The sequence below is a fragment of the Mirounga angustirostris genome, unplaced genomic scaffold (assembly GCF_029215605.1).
Source record: "Mirounga angustirostris isolate CCGP_5_RB_7025 unplaced genomic scaffold, mMirAng1.0.hap1 SCAF_17, whole genome shotgun sequence".
Lineage (NCBI taxonomy): Eukaryota > Metazoa > Chordata > Mammalia > Carnivora > Phocidae > Mirounga > Mirounga angustirostris.
The window spans coordinates 50,962,656-50,980,380 of NW_026991725.1; the positions used below are offsets into that span (position 1 = coordinate 50,962,656).

Here is a 17,725-nt window from a genome sequence, read left to right on the forward strand (position 1 = left end):
TCCCTGCTCAGCAGGGAGTCTGCTTCTCCCTCTGCCTCTGCCCCTCCCCCTGCCTCTGCCCCTCTCTCTAGTAAATAAATAAATAAAATCTTTAAAAAAATTAAAAAAAATTTAAAAAGCTATAAGTCATCATTTCTCCGTTAACACTAACTGTGACAATAAAAACAAAACAAATAAGCAAACACACCCAATCACTTAATCTGTCTGGCTTAATCAGAGATCAGTATAACACTCCAGCTTTTAAAAGTTGCTTTTGGGGGAGTTGGTGGGGAGATGGGGTAACTGGGTGACAAGTATTAAGGAGAGCACGTGATGTAATGAGCACTGGGAGTCACATACAACTGATGAATCACTGCACTCTACCTCTGAAACTAATACACTATGTTAATTAATTGAATTTAAATTAAAAAAAAAAATACAAAGAAAAAATAAAAACTGCTTTTTCCAGGGTACCTTGGTGGCTCACTGGTTAACCATCCAACTCTTGGTTTTAGCTCAGGTCATGATCTCAGGGTCATAAGATCGAGCCCCATGTCAGGCTCTGTGCTCAGCATGGAATCTGTTTGGGATTCTCTCTCTCCCTCCCCCTCTGCCCCTCCCCAGCCCACTGGCTCCCATACTCTCTCTCTAAAATAAATAAATACATGGTAAATAAATAAATAAAGCTTTTTCCTTGAGGTATAATAAGGAATGTCTTCATCCCTAGCACTTCAAACAATTTATCCCATATCAGAAGATCACTTAAAAACTAAAAAGAAAAGAAGAAAATGTTTCAAGCAAAAAAAGAGTGAGGTAAGAGGGATTAACCCAATGTTACATGTTTCTCATGCAAACCTCGGTGCATTTATTTTTTGTTCAAAAAGAAACCCACGTGTTTCATTCATATATTCATACAGAAACCAAGGTGTTACAATGATGTATATTACGTGCTCAGTAAATAACGTGTTTGGGGAATTCAGTTTCTGGCCATGGCAAAGTAACTGGCAGTACATACTGTCCCACCCACTGTAAACAACTACAGAACTGGAGAAAACGTATAAGACAACTGTTTTCAAGCACTAGACAACAGGCAGACAAGAATGAAATCCCCAAGGGAAGAAAAACTCTTGAGGTGAGACCCACGATCATCCTGGCTTTCTGCATGGGGACAACTTCCCCAACAACAGTGCAGGAAGCTGCAGCTCACACAGAGTTCAGCGGTCTCACCAAACTGAGGAGGTAGAGATCAGAACTTGGAGCTGCTCTTGTATCTGGATTCTTAAGAACAGCGCAGTGGGGAGAATGGAGCTGTGACCGGGGTGGGGGTGGGGGGGTTGGTCAGGCAGAAGTCTATGTGGGGTTTCCCTGTGAGCCAAGGGTGAAACTATGCAAGGTTTAACAGAGAGCAGTTGCAACCGGGTGAGGAGCAAAAGAAATACAAATGCCAGTCAGTGATGAGAAATATTGGGAGTTTTTGACCACTGACAATGGAGAGACCTCATTAATACCCAAAGCATCTTGAGATACTGGAAAGGCCGCATGTTGGGAGTAAAGACCATATCCTAGAATAAGACCTACTCTAAACCTGCCCTAGGTTTAGGGCCTAAAGCCAAGCCTCAACGAGATCCACAGAGGAAACCCAGTCTACAAGTCTAGTCTGATCAAGTTAGAAGGCTTCAGGATCCACTGTGGGCTTTCCAGAGATCTGTCCTAACAAGGTATAAAACCAAGCTAATTCAGGGCACCTGGGCAGCTCAGTCAGTTGGGCATCTGCCTTCAGCTCAGGTCATGATCCTGGGGTCTTGGGATCGGGGCCCACATCCGGCTCCCTGCTCAGTGGGGAGCCTGCTTCTCCCTCTCCCTCTGCTGCTCCCCCTGCTTGTGCGCTCTTGCTCTCTGTCAAATAAATAAAATCTTAAAAAAAAAAAAAGTTGGGCGCCTGGGTGGCTCAATCGTTAAGCATCTGCCTTCGGCTCAGGTCATGATCCCAGGGTCCTGGGATCGAGCCCCACATCGGGCTTCCCACTCTGCGGGAAACCTGCTTCTCCCTCTCCCACTCCCTCTCCCACTCCCCCTGCTGTGTTCCCTCTCTTGCTGTGTCTCTCTCTGTCAAATAAATAAATAAAATCTTTAAAAAATAAAAAAATAAAGCTAATTCAAGTCAAAGGTGATCAGTGAGTAACTCAACTGCCTGCTAGAACAAAACTCAATACTATTCAGAGGAAGATTAACAGAATCCTTAGCATCTACAATGTGCCATCCACAATATCTATGATGTAACCCAAAATTATTTAATTTAAAAACATGAAAATATGACTTAAAGTCATGGAAAAAATATTCAAGAGAAACCAACCCAAAGATGGTCCAAGAACTGCAATAAAAATATAGTCATAATGAGAGAAGAGATAGGGACTTTCTACAGAGAAACAGAAATTATAAAAAGAACCGAATGCAAATTCTAGAAAAAAAGAACCATCAACCCGGATTTCCACATCCAGTAAAAACATCTTTCAAAAATCAGAATTAAAATAAAGACATCTGCTTTTAGAATGTGTTCAAAATTGAGGCGCCTGGGTGGCTCAGTCAGTTAAGCATCAGACTCTTGATCTCAGGTCAGGTCTTGATCTCAGGGTCGTGAGCTCAGGCCCTGTGCTGGGTTCCACGCTGGGTGTGGAGTCTACTTTAAAAAAAAGGGGGGGGGGGCACCTGGGTGGCTCAGTCGTTAAGCGTCTGCCTTCGGCTCAGGTCATGATCCCAGGGTCCTGGGATCAAGCCCCACGTCGGGTTCCCTGCTCAGCAGGAGGCCTGCTTCTCCCTCTCCCACTCCCCCTGCTTGTGTTCCCTCTCTCGCTGTGTCTCTCCCTGTCAAATAAATAAAATCTTTAAAAAAAAAAAAAGTGTTCAAACTGAAGCAGCCATCAACTAAACAGAGACTGCTATACACATTATATATGAAACCAGTAGTTACCACAAATCAAAAACCTGTAATAGATACACACACAAAAAAGAGACAGGAATCCAAGTATAACACTAAAGAAAGCTATCAAAGCACAAGGGAAGAGAGCAGGAGAAGACAGGAACAGAGGAGAACTACAAAATAACAAGAAAATAATTAACAAAATAGCAACAAATACATTAACTATCAACAATTCCTTTAAATGGTCTAAATGCTCCAATCAAAAGACATAGGGTAACTGAATGAATAAAAAAAAGGCTCATCGATATGCTGCCTGTAAGAGATTCACTTCAGACCTAAAGACACATATAGACTGAAAGTGAAGGGATGAAAAAACATATATCATGCAAACAGAATTGAAGGGAAAAAAAGCCAGGTTAGGGCGCCTGGGTGGCTCAGTTGGTTAAGCTTCTCCCTCTCCCTCTGCCCCTCCTGCTGATCGTGCTCTCTCGCTATCTCTCAAATAAACAAAATCTTTAAAAAAAAACCCAGGGTAGCAATAATTATATCAGACAATAGACTTTAAAACAAAGACTGTAACAAGAGACAAAGAAGGGCACTATATAATGATAAAGGGATCAATACAATAAGAGGATGTAACAATTGTAAATATTTATGTACCCAACATAGGAGCACCTAAATACATAAAGCAAATATTAACAGATATAAAGGAAGAAACTGACAGTCATACCACAATAATAGGGGACTTTAACACTCTATTTACATCAATGGATAGATCATCCAGAAAGAAAATCAACAAAGAAACTGGCTTTGAACAACATACTAGGCCAGATGGAACTAAGAGATATATACAGAACATTCCATTCAAAAACAGCAGGATACATTCTTTTCAATTCATTCTCCAGGACATATCACATGTTAGGCCACAAAACAAGCCTCAATAAATTTAAGAAGACTGAAATCATATCCTGCATCTTCTCCAACCACAACAGTATGAAACTAGAAATCAATTACAATAAAATATCCGAAGAGAACACAAACACATGGAGGCTAAACAACATATTAAACAACCAATAGGTCAACCAAGAAATCAAAGAGGAAATCCAAAAATACATGGAGACAAATGAAAATGAAAACACAATGGACCAAAATCTTTGGGAAGTAGCAAAAGCAGTTCTTAAGAAGAAAGTTATAGCAATACAGTCCTACTAAAGAAAAATCTCAAACAACCTACCTTACACCTAAAGTAGTTAGAACAAACTAAACCCAAAACCAGTGGAAGAAAGGAAATAATAAAGATTAGAGCAGAAATAAGCAAAACAGAAACTAAAAACAAACAAACAAACAATAGTACACATCAATGAAATCAGGAGCTGGTCCTTTGAAAAAATCAACAAAATTGATAAACCTTGGGGTATCTGGGTGGCTCAGTCAGTTACATGTCCGATTCTTGGTTTTGGCTCAGGTCATGAACTCATGGGTCCTGAGATCAAGCCCTGTGTTGAGCTCCACACTCAGTGGGGAGTTTACTGAAGATTCTCTCCCTCTGTCCCTCCCCCCACTCACGCTTGTGCACATTCTCTCTGACATAAATAAATCTTTTTTAAAAATTGATAAACCTGGGCGCCTGGGTGGCTCAGTTGGTTAAGCGACTGCCTTCGGCTCAGGTCATGATCCTGGAGTCCCGGGATCGAGTCCCGCATCGGGCTCCCTGCTCGGCGGGGAGTCTGCTTCTCCCTCTACCGCTCCCCCATCTTGTGCTCTTTCTCTCTCTCACTCTCTCTCTCAAATAAATAAAAAATCTTAAAAAAAAAAATTGATAAACCTTGGGGCGCCTAGGTGGCTCAGTTGGTTAAGCATCTGCCTTCAGCTCAGGTCATGATCCCGGGGTCCTGGGACTGAGCCCTGCCATCAGGCTCCCTGCTCAGCAGAGAGCCTGCTTCTCCCTCCCCCTCTGCCTGCTGCTCTGCCTACTTGTGCTCTCTCTATCTCTCTGTAAAATAAATAGAATCTTTAAAAAAAAAAAAATTTGATAAACCTTTAGCCAGATTCATAAACGAGAGAGAAAGGGAGAGAGAGAGGACTCAAATAAGTAAAATCAGAAATGAAAGAAGAAAAATAACTCAAGTCACAGAAACACAAAAGATTACAAAAAAGTATTATGAAAAAGTATATACCAACAAACTTGACAACCTAGAAAAAACTGGATAAATTCCTATAAACCTACACTCTTCCAAAACTGATTCAGAAATAGAAAATTGGAATGAACCAAGAACTAGTCATGAAATTGAATGAGTAATCAAAACACTCCCAACAAACAAAAGTCCAGTACCAAATGGCTTCACAGGCAAATTCTAGCAAACATTTAAAAAAGAGTTGATAAATACTCTTCTCAAACTATTCCAAAACATCAAAGAGGAAGGAAAACTTCCAAATTCATTCTACAGAGCCAGCATTATCCTAATAGAAAATCAGACAGACACACTACAAAAAAAGAAAACTATAGGCCAATCTCTCTCCTGAACATAGATGCAAAAATCCTCAACAAAGTATTTGCAAACCAAATTCAACAATACATTAAAAAAATCATTCACCTCAATCAAGCAGTTCAATATTCTTAAAAGAATGTAACACATCACATTTAACAAGGGAAAAAAACCCCATATGATCATCTCAATAGATGTAGAAAAAGCATTTGACAAAATACATCCATTTATGATAAAAACTCTCAACAAAGTGGACTTAGAGGGAACATACCTTAACAAAAAAAAAAAAAAAAAAAAGGCCACATATGAAAAGCCTGCATCTAACATCATACTCAGTGGAGAAAAACTGAAAGATTTTCTTCTAAGATCAGGAACAAGACAAGGATGTCCACTCACCCTTTTTTTTTTTAATTTTAAAAAAGATGTTTATTTAAATTATAATTAACATATAGTGTAATATTGGTTTCAGGAGTAGAATTTAGTGATTCATCCCTTACATGTAACACCCAATGCCCATCACCCATTTAGCTCATCCCCCACCACCTCCCCTCCAGCAACCCTCAGTTTGTTCTCTATAGTTAACCGTCTCTTATGGTTTGCCTCCCTCCCCTTTTTTCCCCTTCTCTTATGTTCATCTGTTTTGTTTCTTAAATTCCACATATGAGTGAAATCATATGGTATTTGTCTTTGACTTATTTCACTTAGCATAATACACTCTAGCTCCGCCCACATCATTGCAAATGTCAAGATTTCATTCTTTTTTTAATTTAATTTTATTACGTTATGTTAGTCACCACACATCATTAGTTTTTGATGTAGTGTTCCATGATTCATTGTTTGTGCATAACACCCAGTGCTCATTGCAGTACATGCCCTCCTTAATACTCACTCCTTTTATTCAACATTGTACTGGACATCTTAGTTGTACCAATCAGACCAAGAAAAAGGAATAAAAAGCATTCAAACTGGTAAGGAAGAAGTAAAACTGTCACTATTTGCAGGTGACATGAGTATACATAGAAAACCTAAAGTCTCCATCAAAAAAACTATTAGAACTGATAAATGAATTCAGTAAAGTTGCAGGATACAAAATTAACACACAGAAAACTGTTGTGTTTCTATACACTAATTATGAAATAGCAGAAAGAGAAATTAAGAAAACAATCCCATTTACAACTGCATGTAAAAGAAGAAAACACCTAGGAATAAATTTCACCAAGGAGGTGAAGGACCTTACTCTGAAAACTGTAAGACACTGTTCAAAGAAACTGAAGACAACACAAAGAAATGGAAAGATATACCACGCTCATGGACTGAAAGAATTAGTATGTTTAAAAAGCCCATACTACCCAAAACAATCTACAGATTCAATGCAATCCCTATCAAAATACCAACAGTATTTTCCTAAAATAATCCTAAAATCTGCATGGAACCACAAAAGACAACAAATAGCCAAAGCAATCTTCAGAAAGAACAAAGCTAGAGGTATCTCCGTTCCAGGATTTCAAGATACTCTACAAAGCTATAGCAATTAGGACAGTATGGTACTGGCATAAAAACAGACACATGGATCAATGGAACATGATAGAGAGCCTAGAAATAAACCCACATCCATATGGTCAATTAATTTACAACAAAAGAGGCAAGATTATACAATGAGGAAAAGACAATCTTTTTAATAAGTGGTGCTGGGAAAACTGGACAGCTACGTGCAAAAGAATGAAACTGGACCACTTTCTTACACCATATACAAAATTTACCTTAAAATAGATTAAAGACCTAAATGTAAGACCGGAAGCCATAAATCTCCTAAAGGAAAACACAGGCAGTAATCTCTTGGACATCGCCCTTAGAAGCATATTTATAGATAGGTCTTCTCAGGCAAGGGAAACAAAAGCAAAAATAAGCCACTGGGACTACACCAAAATAAAAAGCTTTTGCACAGCAAAGGAAACCAACAACAAAACAAAAAGGCAACTTAGTGAACGGAAAAAGAAATGCACAAATGATATAACTAATAAGGGGTTAATATCCAAACTATACAAAGAACTTCTACAACTCAACACCAAAAAAACAAACAATCCAATTAAAAAATGGTCAGAAAACCTGAACAGAAAATTTTCCAAAGACCTACAGATGCCCAAGAGACACAGGAAGAGATGCTCAACATCATTAATCATCAGGAAAATGCAAAAGAAAACCACAATGATACCTCAGAATGGTTAATATAAAAAATACAGGGAGTAACAAGTGTTGGCAAGGATGGAGAGAAAAGGGAACTCTCATGCACTGTTGGTGGGAAGGTAAATTGGTGCAACCATTGTGGAAAACAGAAAAAATTGATTAGTAGAAATACCGGGGCACCTGGGTGATTCAATCGGTTGAGTCGGCCTCTGGCTCGGGTCATAATCCCGGGGTCCTGGGATCGAGCCTCATGTCAGGCTCCCTGCCCAGCGGGGAGTCTGCTTCTCCCTCTACCCCTCTCCCTGGCTTGTGTTCTCTTGTGCTCTCTCTCTCGCTCGCTCACTCTCTCTCAAATGAATAAATAAAATCTTTTTTAAAAAATTAAAATTTAAAATTTAAAAAAATGTTTTAAAAGTAGAAATACTATATGACCCAGTAATTCCACTACTGATATTTATACGAAAAAACAAAAACACTAATTTGAAAAGATAAATGCACCCCTATGTTTACTGCAGCATTTGCAATAGCCAAGATATGGAAGCAAACCAAGTGTCCATTGATAGATGAATGGATAAAGATACAGTGTATATATACAGTGGAGTATTGCTTAGGCATAAAAAAGAATGAAATCTTACCATTTGTGACAACATGGATGGGCCTAGAGGACACTATGCTAAGTGAAATAAGTCTGACAGAGAGAGAAAAATGCCTTATGATTTCACTTATTTGTAGAATATGAAAACAAACAAATGAATAAACAACAAACCAGACTCTTAAATACAAAGAACTGATGTTTGCCAAAGGAGAGGGAGGTGGGGGTTATGAGCAAAATAAATAAAGGGGATTAAGAGATAAAAAACTTCCAGTTATAACAAGTTATACATTATAATCAAACAAATCACAGAGATCAAAAGCATAGAGAATATAGTCAATAATATTATAATAACATTGCATGGTGACTACAGTTATTGTGATAAGCACCGAGTAATGTATAAAACTGTCAAATCAGTATGTTGTAAACCTGAAACTAATATAACACTGTATGTTAATTACATTTTAATAAAAAAATAAAGACATTTTTCAGATAAATAAGCTAGGAGAATTTTTCATCAGTGATTTTTTTTTTAAAGATTTTATTTATTCATTTGAAAAACGGAGAGAGATAGTGAGAGAGAGCACGAGGGAGCAGGGGACGTGGGGAGAGAAGAAGCAGGCCCCCCACTGAGCAGGGAGCCTGACACGGGGCTCGATCCCAGAACCATGGGACAACCCGAGCCAAAGGCAGACGCTTAACTGACTCAGCCACCCAAGAGCCCCTCCACAGTGATTTGTACTATAAGAAATGCTAAAGGACACCTTTCCAGTTGAAGGGAAACTCAAATCTACAGAAAGAAATGAAGATCTCCAAAAATGGTAAATGTATGGTGAATAATTATAGAAATACTATGCTTTTACTTTTCCTAACTTCCTTAAAAGGCAACTATTAAAAGCAAAAATAACCACAGTGTGTAAATAGATAATAAGTAAAAGATATAAAAACAACACAAAGGAGTGAGTAAATGGAATTAATCGGTTATTAGGTCATGACATTTATGAACTGCTAAATGAGGAATAGGAAGTGGGAAGTGAGTGGTGCTACATGTCACGTGACAAACTGGAAGTGTAAAGGTGTTAAATGAGAGGCAGGAATGAGAAATGTAAATTGTTTAGTACAAAGTGGTACAAATATTAAAGTAGACTCTAATAAGTTAAAGTAAACTCTGATGATTTAAAGATACATACTGGTAGCTGTAAAAATCTTATACAAAGAAGTACAGCTAAAAACACCAATAAAGGATCCTAAAAAACACTCAGTATCCCAGAATGCAGTAAGAGAATAAAAACCAGAAAGATCAAATGGAAAAAAAGACAATATGGTACACTAACACCCAACCATATAAGTAATCACATTAAATGTAAATGGGCTAAACATTTGAATTATAAGATTGCCAGATTTAGAAAAGTAAGACCCAATCACAGGGTGCCTACAAGAGATATTTAATACGTAAAGACACAAAAGTTTGGAAACAAAACAATGGGGAAAGGACATCCTATGCAGACAGCAAGCATACAAAAGCTGGTATGGCCGTATTTGTATCTGACCAAGAGACTTCAAGAAAAAAAAAAGAGGAACACTTCATTATGATAAATGGGTCCAATCATTTAGAACACAAAACCCTAAACGTATATGCACCTACTATCAGGTCTAAAGGGACAAATCCTCATAGTTGAGAGAACAAGACCAAAAAAAAAAAAAAATCGGTAAGGCTACAGAAAATCTGAACACTATAAACCAACTCTTTTTTTTTTTTTTAAAAGATTTTATTTATTTATTTGAGACAGAGAGAATGAGAAAGAGAGAGCACATGAGAGGGAGGAGGGTCAGAGGGAGAAGCAGACTCCCTGCCGAGCAGGGAGCCCGATGCGGGACTCGATCCCGGGACTCCAGGATGACGACCTGAGCCGAAGGCAGTCGCCTAACCGACTGAGCCACCCAGGCACCCAAACCAACTCATTCTAATGGACATTCAGACTCAACAACTGCAGAATACACATTCATTTCAAGTTCATATGAAACATTCACCAAAGCAGACCATATGCATAAATAAGTTTCAAAAGACTGGAATCTCAAAATATAGATGCTCTGACCACAGTGCAATGAAATTAGAAACCAGTAACAAAAAGATATCTAGAAAATGCCAATATATGGAAATTATTAAATAACTAATATAACCTAGAGCCAAAGAAAAAATCACAATGGACATTAAAATGTTTTTTTTTTTTCCTAAGATTTTATTTATTTATTTGACAGAGAGAGAGAGCACAAAAAGGGGAGCAGCAGGGGGAGGGGGAGAAGCAGGCTGCCCCCCCTCACTCCCCACCCCCAGCAAGAAGCCAGACTTGGAGCTCCATCCCAGGACTCCAGGATCACGACCTGAGCAGAAGGCAGACACTTAACTGACTGAGCCACCCAGGTGCCCTGGAAATTAAAATGTTTTCATATTGAATGATCCTGAAAACACAGTATCAAAATTTAGAGGTAACCACTAAAGTTCTAGAGAAAAAATGTACAGTTTTGAATTAATATGTTAAAATACTGAATAAGGGGCACCTGGGTGGCTCAGTCAGTCAAGTGTCCTACTCTTGATCTCAGGGTTTTGAGTTCAAGCCCCGCATCACTGAGCATGGAGTCTACTTAAACAAATGGGGTGCCTGGGTGGTGAACTTGGCTGGGCAGCTGACTCTTGGTTTCGGCTCAGGTCATGATCTTGGGGTCCTGGGATCGGGCCCTGTTTCTGGCTCCAAGCACGCAGCGCGGGGTCCCTTTGGGGTTCTCTCTCCCTCTGCCCCTCCCACTCATGCTCTAAGATAAATAAATAAAAATCTTATAAATAAATATTAAATAAATGTTGAATAAATATAAAAGCATCCTTTATTACCTAAATCTATTTGGCTCCTGAGTTTCAAATAACAAGTAGAAAGATTTCCGATAGGGGCGCCTGGGTGGCTCAGTCGTTAGGCGTCTGCCTTCGGCTCAGGTCATGATCCCAGGGTCCTGGGATCGAGCCCCGCATCGGGCTCCCTGCTCAGCGGGAAGCCTGCTTCTCCCTCTCCCACTCCCCCTGCTTGTGTTCCCTCTCTCGCTGTGTCTCTCTCTGTCAAATAAATAAATAAAATCTTTGGGGCGCCTGGGTGGCTCAGTTGTTAAGCATCTGCCTTCGGCTCGGGTCATGATCCCAGAGTCCTGGGATCAAGTCCCGCATCGGACTCCCTGCTCGGCAGGAAGCCTGCTTCTCCCTCTCCCACTCCCCCTGCTTGTGTTCCTGCTCTCGCTATCTCTCTCTCTGTCAAATAAATAAATAAAATCTTAAAAAAAAAAAAAGGAAGATTTCCGATAGCAAGAGACTAATGGGTAGATTTATTCAAATTTATTTGCTTCCTGAATGAACATAGCTGTTTAGATACCATTCAGGGAAAATGACATTTAGGGAAAACTAATAAAATATTTAAACCCGATTTTAGTAATTATCTCCTAACAAAATGCTAGGAAAAATGCCTCAATTATTCCAAGTTAAATTACTTTATAGAGGGTGTAGTTTATATTCCAGTGACTTCATGAGTATCCGCTCCTGTTACGAAAAACATTTCAAGTAATCCCAAACGTGTAGTTGTTATTAAAACCGTAACAAATCAGGGTGAACTTCAAATGTACAACTCAGGTAAGCACACTTACCATACCTATGCATACAAGTAGCCCTTTGTTGTGTACCTACCACTGACAAACACTCCCCTTAAGCAAACTTCCGTCAAGCTCCGCAGCCCTCTTTTCGACTAGCCCTGGCCTTTCAGGTCTGTCCTTGACCCTTTTAGTCCCGTTTTGGCAAGAATCCTGCTGAGTCCAGTTTAGGGAAAGTCCCTCATCTTTGATAGCTGGTCAAATTCTACATCAACCGTGGTATCTGAGCAGCCCTGATAGCTGATCAAATGCCTTATCACCCAGGCCTGTCTTCAGCAAAACTCCGGGCAAGTCGATTCAGCCAGAGCTCCCTTTACCCCGGACGTAAGTTACCTCTTAAGTCATTTTCCATCCACGGACCCCTCCCACCCCGCACCGGGCTCCTTGGCTCCAATTTCCACTCCCCCCCGTTGCAGAGTGCAGCCCAACTGCTCTCCGCTCCTGCAAAACCGCGCCGCAGGAGCCCCCCCTGAATAAACTCTGCCTTACCGTCTTTAACGGGCATATGAGTAATTTTTTCTCCAACACTACGCAGCAGCTCCATATTAGGCCCTGTTCATGCCATTTCTAATCCTCGCGATCCCCCTGCAAGGCAAGTATCAGAGTCGACTGATTAGAAACGCGGGAGGCTCAAAAGGGGCGGTCGAATTGGAACCCACGAAGCTCCAAACAAGGCCCGTGTTTTGGGGAGGAGAGCTGCCAACGTTGGGGGGTTTGGGGGCTGTCACAGACGCCGTGAGGTTGGGGGACGACCGGCGTTTTGCGTCCCGGAGGCCGGGGCACCCACCCAGGCATCCTCCACTCTCGCTCCCCAACGCCCACGGCACCCCAGGGAGAGAGGCTCTCTCTCTCCCAGGCTCTGGGGGAAGGCAGAGGAAGCGGCCCGGTTCAGGTGCCGGTCCAGGGGCGTGGCCGGGGAGTGCAGGGTCCGCAGGCTCAGGGGCGCAGAGCCAGCCCCGGGCAGCGGCGTCTCCACTGCCCCGCCGCCCCTCCCCCACAGCCGCCGCGTCCCCGCGCCCTCCGAGACCGTGGGCGCGCGTCCGCCGGCCCCGCCGCCGCTCCCGGGGCCCCCGCCGAGCCCCCGCGCGGAGACCGGCGGCGTCCCGTCCGACCCCGGGCGGCCGCAACCGGGCCCGCCCAGCCCGCGCGCGCTCACCTCGGCCCGCGACGCCGACTCCGGGCGCACTTCCTGGAGCCGGGCGACTGCGCGCGCCGCGGGCGTCGGCGCGGCGGGCGTCGGCGCGGCGGGCGTCGGCGCGGCGGGCGTCGGCGCGGCGGGCGTCGGCGCGGCGGGCGTCGGCGCGGCGGGCGTCGGCGCGGCGGGCTGGGGGCGGGGCCGGGGCCGAGGCGCGGGCTCCGATTGGCCGCCCGCGTCGCGTCGCCCCGCCCCTCCCGCGTCCTCCGGGCCCCGCGGCCGCTCCCGGTCGCCCGCAGCGGAAGCTTGGGTCATTCATTCCAGATTGGAGCATTTGCTCCTTCGCGTGTCACCAAGCGGTCTGTTAGTGAGCCCCTCCTCTGCGCCAGGCACTGGGCCAAGCGCTGCGACGGTCCACCAAGATAATCCCCGTGTCTGTCGCAGACCCTGTGTCAGCCCCACACCTTGGCGACTCTGCCAGTACCCCAGGTGCGCAGGCGGGGCGTCTGCTCGCTGCCCTTCCCCCCGCTTTTGGCCTCCACGCAGCATTTGATTTACCCCGACCTCTCTCTGTCCGCTGCTCCAGCTCACACCAACTCTGCATTTGCTTAGCGCTCTCCTTCCACTTCCTTGTGTTGGAATTCAGCGAGGTGCTCGCTAACCTGCCCCGCCTTCGCCTCCCTTCTGTCTTTCTGCCTGTCTTCCTCCTTCTGCCTCCCCCAGATTGCTTCAACATTTTTGTCATCCTCGCCCCCTCCGCCTTCCCTTCCCCGCAGGCCAGAAGTCGAGAAGCGCTATGATTTTGCCTCGTCTCCCCACCTCCCCGCTCTCCATTCTCCACCTCTTTTCCACATCCATGCTGCACTCGGGGGCAACAGTCGTTCTGTGATACTAAGCAGCCTTGGTACAAGTATCGGGTCCAAATTTGCGAGACCGGACTCCTGTGTGTGTCCTATGTGTGTTCAGTCTTGGGCAATTGGCGAGCATTCAGAAACAGAGTTGCAGTGTGGTGAGCTGCCCTGGCCCACGTTTGGAGAAATTGGAGATACCTCGTCTGAAGAAATAAGGCTTTGGAAGAGGGAGGGGGTGTGAATCATGCCATCTTTACAAATCTGAGAAACCAACCAGTGGAAAAGGGGATTTAACATGTTCCTCTAGGTCCCAGGGCCTGAACAAGACCCAGCGTGTGAAAACTATCTCAGCTTAACCCAAGTGGAGATTTCTAACATGGACTTGTCTAACAATGCTTTATGAGTTCCTGAATCAGCAGCAGGGTAGCAATTTATCAGGAACATTTTAAAGGGATGCCTGCAGTGACTGTTTCTTCTGACACAAAGGGCTTTGCTTCTAAGAAAGTCAAGAGACTTTGGAAAGGAAGATGATGAGTTTTTATCTTCCAACGTTTTCGCTTTTAGTTGATCAATACCCAAGGAAGATAACAATAATTCAAAACCTTTAGTTAGGTCACAGATAGTGTGTGACTCTGATGGAAGCTATAAATCTTTTCCCAAGGAAAATGCACATACACATCTACAACATTTTTAGGGGGTTCACAGAGCTCTGAAGCCCATTCTCGGAACCTGTGAAGCTCAGGGTCCTGGGATCGAGTCCCAAGTCGGGGTCCTTGCTCAGCAGAGAACCTACTTCTCCCCCTGCTTGCCGCTCCCCCTGCTTGTGCTGACTCTCACTTTCTCTCTCTCTGACAAATAAATTTTTTTAAAAATCTTAAAAAAAAAAACCCTAAAGATGGATGGAAATTAAGATGAACACACTAGGGCTTCAGCAAGGCTTGACTTCAAACTGAACACGTTTCTCTCTTCTTCACTCTTGAAGCGCCCCCCCCTTGTTTTTCTGTAGACTCCTTTGTTCCAGGAACTCGGTATCGATATTGATATCTCGCTGACCTCAATGTATACTTAGTAACGAGATTCTGATGGCAGGTGGCAAGCGCTGGTCATGAGACCACCTTGAAGACATGACACACGGCTAGCAGCACGTTCCAGATTCCCATGGAAACCGCCCAGATCCTGTATTTTCCTATAAAACCCCTCAGCCTTTTACCCCTCAGCATTAGCCTGCTGCAGCCCTCCTGTGCCTGGCAAAGTAATAAATTTTCTTCCTTCTTTCCATCCAAACTGTCTTCATGTTACATATTTCGGCTCTCGAGAACAGAGGCTGGTTTTCAACAACACTCCCACTGTAGAAATAAGGAAACTGAGATCTGGAAGGGTCCGTGCCTAACTCAAAGTCACAAAGACATTCAGTTGCTGACCCTAAATTTAAACTTTTTTCTGACTCCAAATTTCATGGCCTTGCCCCTCTCTGCTGCACGATGCCCCAGGATAGAGCGGGGCAGCCAAGACACATTGCTCAGAGAGACCGTGTAAGCTTTGGAAGTATTATGGGAGATCTCTTAGGAGAAAAATTTATGATGAAGTTAAATTGCGTGAGATTACAGTGGGTCAGATCAGTTATCTCATTAACAAATCACTGAAACATAGGAACAAAGATTTGAGAAGGGATGTTGACTTCATCGGGGTTGGGGAGATTCAAATTGACTCGAGTTTAAGGAAGCAGAGGGTACCAGCAGAGGCTGTGTGGAAACGCTGACCATATGGACTGAGCAAGGAGGGCAGGCTGGAACAGAAACCAGTCTCAATACTCTTCTTGTGACATCAAGATGTGCTTTGTAACCTGCTGACTTCATTGGAGCAAACCGTGATTTTAATTCATGGCAAATGGAAGCCGCATTGTCTTCTATGGGCTATTTAGAGAGTATTTAACAAAATGCTATTGTAGGGGTTTTTTTTTTCTGGTGAGAAGTCCTAACATATCACTTGTGTTATGGAGGAGGGGGGTGTCCTGAAGGAGGTCTTTAAGATGCTCAAGAAGGTTCAGGTGGGACTGGGAGAGGATTTCTTACAGGTGACACAACAGACCACAGACCTGACTAGAGAAATTGAAGTCCTTCTAAAAAAAAAAAAAAAAATCTGTGGATAAATCCTGATGCTTCTCTAACCAAACCAAATTCCTGAGGACATAAAATGTCTTTAGACAAGGGGTTCTCAGTTTGAGGCTTCAGGATTTCAATGACCAAGCCCCCCCGCCAGCCTTTAGTGCAGGTGTTTGTAGGTATAGGAATTTTTCTGGAGACTTCCTCAAATGGATCTATGATTTTTTTTTTTTAAGTATAAAAAGTCGTTGCATGCTCAGGCAGATGCCTTGAAAGATCTAAACCCATGGAGCCAGAGAGATGAGAAAGAAACTCAGCTCCACGATTATTGAATAAAATGGACTGAACTGTCCCCTCATTTGTCATATTCTGAGCAGACTCAGGTCACAGTCTGGAAGGTACCCTGAGGGAAGAAAAGGTCCATGCCATGGGGCACCACCGAGGTGCCCTAGAAATGTACATTTATATCCACTATCATTGATGATGAATGTCACCTTAACTATATATGTATGTATATTTATATGTAATATATATATTTATATATACAAAAATATGTCTACTTATATGTACTGTATGGAAGTATATATATGCATATGTATATATGTACAATTACACTGGTAAATATAAGTATATATATATTCTATGTAAATATGTATGTATATGTGACAGTGTATATATACAGATTATTAAATATATACAAATTATAACTATATAGAGATTATGTAATATAGATTATATATAGTGAGAGAAAGAGCTTATATACATACAGATTATGTATATAATATATCCAGAAAAAAAATATATCCAGAATATGAAGATAATTTGTCAGCAATGTTTAAGGTCATACAATATCCTATCAAGTATTAAGTCTAATGAAAAATGTTTGGGGGCACCAGGGTGGCTCAGTCAGTTGAACATCTGCCTTTGGCTCAGGTCATGGTCCCAGGGTCCTGGGATCGAGCCCCATTTCGGGCTCCCTGCTCGGTGGGGAGCCTGGTTCTCCCTCTCCTCCACTTGTGTTCTCTCTCTTGGTCGCTCTCTCAAATAAATAAATAAAATCTTAAAAAAAAAGAAAAGAAAAATGTTTGGTATCCTCTTATCAGGTCCTAATGAATGAAAATCAATACACAAAAAATGTCCCATATAAAAAGTTTTAGTGCTATTCATTTTAAGCCTGCAGGTTAACATTATTAAGATGCAGAGGGAGCGCCTGGGTGGCTCAGTCGGTTAAGCGTCTGCCTTTGGCTCAGGTCATGGTCCCAGGGTCCTGGGATCAAGCCCCACATCGGCTCCCTGCTCATCAGGGAGCCTGCTTCTCCCTCTCCCTCAGCCACTCCCTCTGCTTGTGCTCTCCCACTCTCTTTCTCAAATAAATGAATAAAATCTTTTAAAAAATTGCAAGGTATTGGGGCACCTGGGTGACTCAGTTGGTTAAGCGTACATGAGCTTTGCTTAAGCTATCATGAGCGATAGCTTAAGGTTGGGAAATTAAGCCCTGCAGCAGGCTCCATGATCAGCTCGGAGTCTGCCTGAGATTATCTCTCTCCCTCTCCCTCTACCCTTTTCCCACTCACCCTCACTCTAAATAAATAAATAAATAAAATCTTTTTAAAAAATGCAATGTATCTTCCAATTAGTTTGCAAGAGGTGCTGACTTACATCAGGGACTGTGGAAATTATTAGCCCCATTTCATCAAAAACTTTTGCTTAATTAGCAGATGGTACTGAAAAATGAATATGTACTGCCAACACTGTACTTTTTCCATTTGGAGATTTTGTGTGATTTTTCACTCAT

At 42.6% G+C, this 17,725-nt stretch overlaps 1 protein-coding gene across 7 annotated transcripts in view; it reads right to left on the reverse strand.

Annotated features, from left to right (window-relative positions):
- ZNF18 (zinc finger protein 18) overlaps positions 1 to 13,137 on the reverse strand; it is a 28,539-nt gene extending 15,402 nt beyond the window's left edge. For 3 of the 7 annotated variants that reach the window (XM_045889836.2, XM_045889837.3, XM_045889833.2), the window contains exons 1-2: positions 12,999 to 13,137; positions 12,332 to 12,427 (exon numbers count right to left, since the gene is read on the reverse strand). The gene's annotated coding sequence lies outside the window, so the exon portion shown is untranslated. The other 4 variants (XM_064583328.1, XM_045889835.3, XM_064583327.1 and 1 more) reach the window with 2 other exon arrangements.
- Positions 13,138 to 17,725: the final 4,588 nt, after the last annotated feature.